Source organism: Salvelinus sp. IW2-2015, unplaced genomic scaffold, assembly GCF_002910315.2.
Source record: "Salvelinus sp. IW2-2015 unplaced genomic scaffold, ASM291031v2 Un_scaffold4495, whole genome shotgun sequence".
Classification (NCBI taxonomy): Eukaryota; Metazoa; Chordata; class Actinopteri; order Salmoniformes; family Salmonidae; genus Salvelinus; species Salvelinus sp. IW2-2015.
The window spans coordinates 1-10,041 of record NW_019945765.1 but is presented as its reverse complement, the minus strand read 5'-3'; the positions used below and the strand labels follow the sequence as shown (position 1 = coordinate 10,041).

At 45.3% G+C, this 10,041-nt stretch overlaps 1 long non-coding RNA gene across 1 annotated transcript; it reads left to right on the top strand.

Moving 5' to 3' along the window:
* Positions 1 to 2,265: 2,265 nt before the first annotated feature.
* On the top strand, positions 2,266 to 9,087 carry LOC139026345 (uncharacterized). The gene is made up of 3 exons (XR_011478123.1): positions 2,266 to 2,478; positions 8,913 to 8,962; positions 9,019 to 9,087. It is a non-coding gene; the product is annotated as an uncharacterized lncRNA (long non-coding RNA).
* Positions 9,088 to 10,041: the final 954 nt, after the last annotated feature.

Below are 10,041 nucleotides of genomic sequence, written 5' to 3'. Positions count from 1 at the left end.
ATAGTTACAATGTAGCCGTTTCAGGTGAACTCAGTCATATTGGACCTCCATCCGGACCACGAACGCACACACATTGATTAACTGAAATGCACGGCTAGCACAACTTCACACAGAAACAAAACTTTAGCCTATAGGAGAATGCATGGCAATATTGCAAACAATTCCAAACAGCCCAGAAACTGTGTCAGTCACATTCAGCCCACACTCTAGACAATTGCTGAGAAAAGATCCCAAAGGAAAGAGAGAAAGAGAGAATTTCTTACATTCGGATGAGAGGGGAAAAATCCAAGCAAATTATCTTTAGAGTGCGCGCTTCAACACATCCTATAGGACTGGCGAGTGGCGAAACACACGACGGAGGCACAGAGAGAGCTAAACAGACTCTCTCTCTCTCTCTCTCTTTCTGTCTCTCTCTCTCTTTCTCCAGTTGAGTCATGTTGTGTTGGTTGAGTAGGAATTGATGTTGACCACCCGGGGCTACGCAGTGCGCGCACACAGATCCCCCTGCCGCGGAACTGAGGTTGCTCCCCACACAGAAACGTACACTACATGACCAAAAGTATGTGGACACCTGCTTGTCGAACATCTCATTCCAAAATCATGGGCATTAATATGGAGTTGTTCCCCCTCTGCTGCTATAACAGCCTCCACTCTTCCTGGAAGGCTTTCCACTAGATGTTGGAACATTGCTGCGGGGACTTGCTTCCATTCAGCCAAAAGAGCATTAGTGAGGTCGGGCACTGATGTTGGGTGATTAGGCCTGGCTCACGGTCGGCGTCCCAATTCATCCCAAAGCTGTTCGATGGGGTAGAGGTCAGGGCTCTGTGCAGGCCAGTCAAGTTATTCCACACCAATCTCGACAAACCATTTCTGTATGGACCTTGCTTTGTGCATGGAGGCATTGTTATGCTGAAACAGGAAAGGGCCTTCCCCAAACTGTTGCCACAAAGTTGGAAGCACAGAATCATCTAGAATGCCATTGTATGTTGTAGGGTTAAGATTTCCCTTCACTGGAACTAAGGGGCCCGAACCATGAAAAACAGCCCCAGACCACTATTCCTCCTCTGCCAAACTTTACAGTTGGCACTAAGCATTGGGGCAGGTAGGGTTCTCCTGGCATCCGCAAAACCCAGATTCATCCTTTGGACTGCCGGATGGTGAAGCGTAATTCATCGCTCCAGACAACGTGTTTCCACTGCTCCAGCGTCCAATGGCAGCGATTTTTACACCACTCTAGCCGACGCTTGGCATTGCACATGGTGATCTTAGGCTTGTGTGCGGCTGCTCTGCCACGGAAACCCATTTCATGAAGCTCCCAACAAACAGTTATTGTGCTGATGTTGCTTCCAGAGGCAGTTTGGTACTCAGTATTTAGTGTTGCAAAACAAAGGACAGACGATTTTTTACGCACTCTGCGCTGTCCTGTTCTGTGAGCTTGTGTGGCCTACCACTTTAAGGCTGAACCATTGTTGTGCCTAGACATTCACAATAACAGCACTTACAGTCGACCGGGGCAGCTCTAGCAAGGCAGAAATGTGATGAACTGACTTACATTTACATTACATTTAAGTCATTTAGCAGACGCTCTTATCCAGAGCGACTTACAAATTGGAATGTTCATACATATTCATCCTGGTCCCCCCGTGGGGAATGAACCCACAACCCTGGCGTTGCAAGCGCCATGCTCTACCAACTGAGCCACACGGGACCTTGTTGGAAAGGTGTCATCCTATGACCTCTGCCACATTGAAAGTCACTTAGCTCCTCAGTAAAGCCATTCTACTGCCAATGTTTGTCTATGGAGATTGCATAGCAATTTGTTTCAATTTTATACACCTGCCAGCAACGGGTTTGGCTGAAATAGCCAAATCCACTAATTTGAAGTGGTGTCCTCATACTTTTGTATAAATAGTGTATCAGTAGTAGGAAGAATTATGATGTAAATGTTCTGATGATTATTGCCCATTTGAGGCACTCCACTAGCAATGCTTAGTAGGCTCGCAAACCATATAAGACTAGTACAATAGCAATGACCGCCTACTTTGATTCATTTTTTCCATTACAAATACCAATGTTGCTGTTTCTTTATTTGGTAGTTTAATGCTGAGAAAAGTTCATAAGCATTGTATTGTCAGAGTGTAACTGCCAAAATGGTTCAACATTAAACGGACAGAATGACGGACCACTTTCTTCAATAGCGCACCGCCGAAATTTCTTGACATTGTACGATGTGTATTTTTCGAAGCGGTCGTTGTTCTCGATGTTTCCCGAGTCATATCGGTCATTTCCGGAAGTATCAGAAAACGGATGCACGAATAAGTTGTCAGGCTAGCTCCACGTCTTTTATCCTCAACATCTTAATTAATCGGTTTATCCGTTTACAGTGGGTTTGATGTAACTTTGTTGTTAGTACCATGTCGCTTCTGTGTTACAACAAAGGATGTGGTGAACGTTTTGAGGCAGACAACAACCCTGATGGTAAGCTAGCCAACGTTAGCCTAGCTACTGTAACAGTAGCTAGTTAACTTGAACTACATAAGCAACACGCTCAGCTTGGTGATAAAGCATTTATTTAGCCGTACGATTAGCTAGCTAACACGTTGAACAATATCAAATGTGATCTATGCTGATGCCTAGTCATTTTACCCTGCCCATTGATCTGTCACTTGTATAGTTTATTCCTCTTCTTGCTATTTGGATTTGTATATAGATTTTTAAACTCTGAATCAATGGGAAGTGCTCCTATGTAAGTATTTCAATGTAGTCTACACCTGTTTGTATTTGGCGCATGTAAAAAAACAACAATACAATTTGATTTGGTTTGATTTAGCCAGTCAACTTTTGATTCTTAGCTAGCAGTGTTACAGTACAGTAGCTAACGTTAGCTAGCTATCAACCTTGTCGCGTAGGTCTCTAGTAGCTACTGTTGCTAGCAACGTTAGCAAGTACTCTGTTTTAATGTGAATACCCACGTTTAGGGGACTATCGTTATCATTTAAATAGTGACGGGATGAGTTGATAGCGGAGCGCCGACACTTTGATACAGTTATCATAGCACTAACGTTACTGTACGGATTCGACACAACGTATCGATGCTTGTATCGAAGTAAAGGAAGAGATAGGGCCAACATATGTCTCCCTCCAGCATGTGGCGTTTTTTCGTTGTTTCGCACACAAAGCAAGGAATTGTTGTATGTAGGGCTTATTTGCTACGTGAAGTTTCATTTAATCGAATGGAAGTTTCGTAATGCTTAAAATGTTACCAGTTTTCGGATTTAATATAGGACAAGTGACACCCCGGAAATTTTGATTCAAAAAAAACTTTATATCGGAGATGGCTATGCATATTCATGATTGAGGCTAGTAGTATAGCATCTATACATTGAATACGGGTGGCTGACGTCAACAACCCTCATCGAATATTCAAAATAGGATTGCAATACGTAGTGCTGCGTCTACGTGATGACGTTTGAATTTTCTTCTTTGGGTGTTATGTCGAACTACACTCAGGCTTTGTTGTCGCCACCAACTGGACTGGGGGAAAAAACATTTACAAAAGAAAAGTAAATTCCATACGTGCAGGGAAAAATCTGCGTTAGCTAGCTAACTGCTAGGAGGATGTCATGCCATTGGAGGAGTGAATGAGTGACTGTGACTTTTCCCCCTCATATCGTTTTCCGGTGGCTATAACGTTACACAGCTAGAGATGCAGTTATCATTTGGTTATCTAGCAAGACGTTGAACGGTTGTTATCCAGTTAACATATCTCTTGCGTTCGTAAATTCACTCTGGCTGTCTACTCTGATTTCAGAGCACTCTCGTCTGAGTGTGCCAGAGTGCAGAATAACTGATGAATTTACAAATGCCTTAACACCGGCAGAATATGACAGTAAACGTAGGCACAAAAAAAAAGGTAAGGTTAGTTAAGAACGCTCTAGATAACCAGCTCTGCTACGGCAATGGTCAGTGAGGTGTTTTCTCATTTGTGTCTGGAAGTAGCTAACAAGCTAGCCAGCTTTAGCCAGTTAGCTTGGGTGCTTCCCCATTCTGTATCAATGCAATTTTTGCCGGCCAACTAGCTGAAACAGTTTGAGAGGGTTTATCTCATGTTCCTTCGTTAGATTTTAGCTCATCTTGCTCTGGCTAGCATTAGTTGTTGATCTTGCTGTTGTTGATGTATTTAACAGAGGGAGAGAGCGTACCGTTTTCATGTTGTTATTTATTTTATTTTTGATTTATTTCACCTTTATTTAACCAGGTTGGCCAGTTTAGAACAAGTTTTCGTTTACAACTGCGACCTGGCCAAGATAAAGCAAAGCAGTGCGACAAAAACAACAACACAGAGTTACACATAAACAAACGTACAAACGTACAGTCAATAACACAATAGAAAAAATCTATATACAGTGTGTGCAAATGTAGTAAGGAGGTAAGGCAATAAATAGGCCATAGTGGCGAAGTAATTACAATTTAGCAATTAACACTGGAGTGAAAGATGTGCAGATGAGGATGTGCAAGTAGAGATACTGGGGTGCAAAAGAGCTATAAAAAAATATATATATATGGAGATGAGGTAGTTGGTTGGATGGGCTATTTACAGATGGGCTATGTACAGGTAGCGATCTGAAAGCTTCTCTGACAGCTGACACTTAAAGTTAGTGAGGGGAAATAAGACTCTCCAGCTTCAGTGATTTTTTGCAGTTCGTTCCAGTCATTGGCAGCAGAGAACTGGAAGGAAAGGCGACCAAAGGAGGAATTGGCTTTGGGGGTGACCAGTGAAATATACCTGCTGGAGTGCGTGCTACGGGTGGGTGTTGCTATGGTGACCAGTGCGCTGAGATAAGGTGGGGCTTTACCTAGCAAAGACTTATAGATGATCTGGAGCCAGTGGGTTTGGCGACGAATATGTAGCGAGGACCAGCCAACGAGAGCATACAGGTCACAGTGGTGGGTGGTATATGGGGCTTTGGTGACAAAATGGATGGCACTGTGATAGACTGCATCCAATTTGCTGAGTAGAGTGTTGGAGGCTATTTTGTAAATGACATCGCCGAAGTCAAGGATCGGTAGGATGGTCAGTTTTACGAGGGTGTGTTTGGCAGCATGAGTGAAGGATGCTTTGTTGCGAAATAGGAAGCCAATTCTAGATTTAATTTTGGATTGGAGATGCTTAATGTGAGTCTGGAAGGAGAGTTTACAGTCTAACCAGACACCTAGGTATTTGTAGTTGTCCACATATTCTAAGTCAGAACCGTCCAGAGTACTGATGCTGGACGGGCGGGCAGTGATCGGTTGAAGAGCGTGCACTTAGTTTTACTTGCATGTAAGAGCAGTTGGAGGCCACGGAAGGAGAGTTGTATGGCATTGAAGCTCATTTGGAGGTTAGTTGACACAGTGTGCAAAGAAGGGCCAGAAGTATACAGAATGGTGTCGTCTGCGTAGAGGTGGATCAGAGAATCACCAGCAGCAAGAGCGACATCATTGATGTATACAGAGAAGAGAGTCGGTCCGAGAATTGAACCCTGTGGCACCCCCATAGAGACTGCCAGAGGTCCGAACAACAGGCCCTGCGATTTGACACACTGAACTCTGATAGAGAACTAGTTGGTGAACCAGGATGAGGCAATAATTAGAAATACCAAGGCTGTTGAGTATGCCAATAAGAATGTGGTGATTGACAGAGTCGAAAGCTTTGGCCAGGTCGATGAATACGGCTGCACATTTAATGTCTCTTATCAATTGCGGTTATGATATAGTTTAGGACCTTGAGCGTGGCTGAGGTGCACTCATAACCAGCTCTGAAACCAGATTGCATAGCGGAGAAGGTACGGTGGGATTCGAAGTGGTCGGTAATCTGTTTGTTAACTTGGCTTTCGAAGACCTTAGAAAGGCAGGGAAAGATAGATATAGGTCTGTAGCAATTTGGGTCTAGAGTGTCTCCCCCTTTAAATATGGGGATAACCGCGGCAGCTTTCCAATCTTTGGGAATCTCAGACGATACAAAAGAGAGGTTGAACAGGCTAGTAATAGAGGTTGCAACAATTTCAGCAGATAATTTGAAAAAGAGGGTCCAGATTGTCTAGCCTGGCTGATTTGTAGGGGTCCAGATTTTGCAGTTCTTTAAGAACATCAGCTATCTGGATTTAGGTGAAGGAGAGGGAGGCTCTGGCAAGTTGCTGTGGGGAGTGCAGGGCTGTTGACCGGGGTAGGGGTAGCCAGGTGGAAAGCATGGCCAGCCGTAGAAAAATGCTTATTGAAATTCTCAATTATAGTGGATTTATCGGTTGTGACAGTGTTTCCTAGCCTCAGAGCAGTGGGCAGCTGGGAGGAGGTGCTCTTATTCTCCATGGACTTTACAGTGTCCCAGAACTTTTTTGAATTTTTGTTTACAGGATGCAAATTTCTGTTTTGAAAAAGCTAGCCTTTGCTTTCCTAACTGACTGTGTATATTTTTTCCTGACTTCCCTCAAAGGTTGCATATCACGGGGGCTATTCGATGCTAATGCAGAACGCCACAGGATGTTTTTGTGCTTGTCAAGGGCAGTCAGGTCTGGAGAGAACCAAGGGCTATATCTGTTCCTGGTTCAATTTTTTTTGAAAGGGGCATGCTTATTTAAGATGGTGAGGAAGGCACTTTTAAAGAATGACCAGGCATCCTCTACTGACGGGATGAGTTCAATATCCTTCCAGGATACCCGGGCCAGGTTGATTAGGAAGGCCTGCTCGCTGAAGTGTTTTAGGGAGCGTTTGATAGTGATGAGGGGTGGTCGTTTGACCGCAGACCCGTTACGGATGCAGGCAATGAGGCAGTGATCGCTGAGATCTTGGTTGCAAACAGCAGAGGTGTATTTGGAGGGCAAGTTGGTTAGGATGATATCTATGAGGGTGCCCGTGTTTACGAATTTGGGGTTGTACCTGGTTGGTTCATTTACAATTTGTGAGAGATTGAGGGCATAAAGCTTAGATTGTAGGATGGCCGGGGTGTTAAGCATGTCCCAGTTTAGGTCACCTAACAGCACTAGCTCTGAAGATAGATGGAGGGCAATCAATTCACATATGGTGTCCAGGGCACAGCTGGGGGTCTATAGCAACGGTGAGAGACTTGTTTCTGAAAAGGTAGATTTTTAGAAGTAGAAGCTCAAATTGTTTTGGTACCTACCTGGATAGTAAGACAGAACTCTGCAGGCTATCTCTGCAGGAGATTGCCACTCCGCCCCATTCGGCAGTTCTATCTTGTCGGAAAATGTTATAGTTAGGGATGGACATTTCAGGGTTTTTGGTGGCCTTCCTAAACCAGGATTCAGACACGGCTAGGGTTGGCAGAGTGTGCTAAAGCAGTGAATAAAACAAACTTGAGGAGGCTTCTAATGTCTTGGGGGTATGATATAAAATGCTAACTTCCCCTGTTATTGTAATGGTACGATGTTAGCATGTCTTGGGGGTATGATATAAAATGCTAACCTCCCCTGTTATTGTAATGGTACGAGGTTAGCATGTCTTGGAGGTATGATATAAAATGCTAACCTCCCCTGTTATTGTTAAATGGTACGAGGTTAGCATGTCTTTGGGGTATGATATAAAATGCTAACCTCCCCTGTTATTGTAATGGTACAAGGTTAGCATGTCTTGGGTGTATGATAATGAAATGCTAACCTCCCCTGTTATTGTAATGGTGAGAGGTTAGCATGTCTTGGGTGTATGATAATGAAATGCTAACCTCCCCTGTTATTGTAATGGTACGAGGTTAGCATGTCTAGGGGGTATGATATAAAATGTGCGTCTTAACTTTCACTCATCATTATTCACGGTTCGCTCAGGATTATCCATAATAATTTTAGCATCTTCATTCATGTAGAAGTGTTTAGAAACATTATATTCGTATTTAGGACATTTGCTTTGAAACAGCTAATCTCCTGTCAGTCCCATGATAAAACCGTCAAATATTCTCTCTGACTCATGGCAAAAATGTGTAGAATTGCAGGAAATTTGTTTTGAAATCGCAATTTTTCTTTTAGCCCCATGATAAAATGTTTAAAGTTGCAGAAAATTTGCTCTCAAACAGAAGTTTTTTTAAAATCTGCAGTCGAGAGTAGGGCCTCTAAAACCCTTTGCCTTGCCCACTCCCCCCCAGCCACCGCTGCTGGAAATAATCCTAGGGGAAACACTGCTGTAGTTGCAATGATAAATGGCTAGTTGTTGGAGCTACATGTTACCTGCTCGCCTTACACAGCTCGCCGTCAGGTAGCTACACAGTTATTAGCAGTACGTCTGGGCTAGTTGCTAGCTAGCTACTACAGTGAGTCACAGGTGATAGTTCTCTCTGATATTGTCTGTTTCTGTCTGTCTTGTTAATGTTATAGCTTCAGGTGAGACAACACTGATGTCAAGATATTACACACTAAGATGCATGGAAACTGCATGTCCAATAGAAATCCTCAGTCACAAATATACTTGAACACCCCCCATAGTGTCAAGATGATCATATGGCAGCATTGTTATGACCGAACTCTTGGCTGGTGATGTGTAAGCCAGGTTTATGTTCAGTCTGGTCAAGTGTAATACAGACCTCTCTCTCTGTCTCCCTCCCCCTCTCTCTGTCTCCCTCTCTCTCTGTCTCCCTCTCTCTCTGTCTCTCTCTCTCTCTGTCTCCCTCTCTCTCTGTTCCCTCCTCTCGCTCCCTCTCTCTCGGTCTCTCCTCCTCTCTCTCTGTCTCGTCTCGTCGCTCTCCCTCTCTCTCTGTCTCTCTCTCTGTCTCCCTCTCTCTCTGTCTCCTCTCTCTCTGTCTTCCCCTCTCTCTCTCTCTGTCTCTCTCTCTCTCTCTCTCTCTCTCTGTCTCTCTCTCTGTCTCCCCTCTCTCTCTGTCTCCCTCTCTCTCTCTTGGTCCTTCCTCTCTCTCTGTCTCCCTCCATTAGACGCCTGTCCCCACCACCCTGGAGTTCCTGTGTTCCACGATGCGCTGAAGGTAAATACACACATAGACTCTCTCTCTCTGACAACCTCCTGTCTGTCTCTTCTCAGGGCTGGTCTCTCTCTCTGACAACCTCCTGTCTGTCTCCTCTTCAGGGCTGGTCTCTCTCTCTGACAACCTCCTGTTCTGTCTCTTCTCCAGGGTGGTCTCTCTCTCTGAAACATCCTGTCTGTCTCTTCTCCAGGGCTGGTCCTCTTCTCTGACAAGCTCCTGTCTGTCTCTTCTCCAGGGCTGGTCCTCTCTCTCGGACAACCTCCTGTCTGTCCTCTTCTCAGGGCTGGTCTCTCTCTGACAACCTCCTGTCTGTCTCTCCAGGGCTGGTCTCTCTCTGACAACCTCCTGTCTGTCTCCTCTCCAGGGCTGGTCTCTCTCTCTGACAACCTCCTGTCTGTCTCTTCAGGGCTGGTCTCTCTCTTGACACCTCCTGTCTGTCCTCCTCCAGGGCTGGTCTCTCTCTCTGACAACCCTGTCTGTCCTCTCAGGGCTGGTCTCTCTCTCTGACAACCTCCTGTCTGTCTCTTCAGGGCTGGTCTCTCTCTGACAACCCTCCTGTCTGTCTCTTGGGCTGGTCTCTCTTCTCTGTTTGACAACCTCCTGTCCTGTCTCTTCAGGCTGGTCTCTCTCTGACAACCTCCTGTCTGTCTCTCTCCAGGGCTGGTCTCTCTCTCTGACAAGCTCCTGTCTGTCTCTTCTTCAGGGCTGGTCTCTCTCTGACAACCTCCTGTCTGTTCTCTTCAGGGCTTGGTCTCTCTCTCTGACAACCTCCTGTCTGTCTCCTCTCCAGGGCTGTCTCTCTCTCTGACAACCTCCTGTTCTTCTCTTCAGGCTGGTCTCTCTCTCTGACAAACCCCTGTCTGTCTCTTCAGGGCTGGTCTCTCTCTGACAACCTCCTGTCCTGTTCTTCAGGCTGGTCTCCTCTCTCTGACAACCTCCCTGTCTGTTCTTCTCCAGGGCTGGTCTCTCTCTCTGACAACCTCCTGTCTGTCTCCTGTCTTTCTCCTGTCTCCTCTCCAGGGCTGGTCCTCTCTCTCTGACACCTCCTGTCTGTCTCTTCTCCAGGCCGATACCATTGT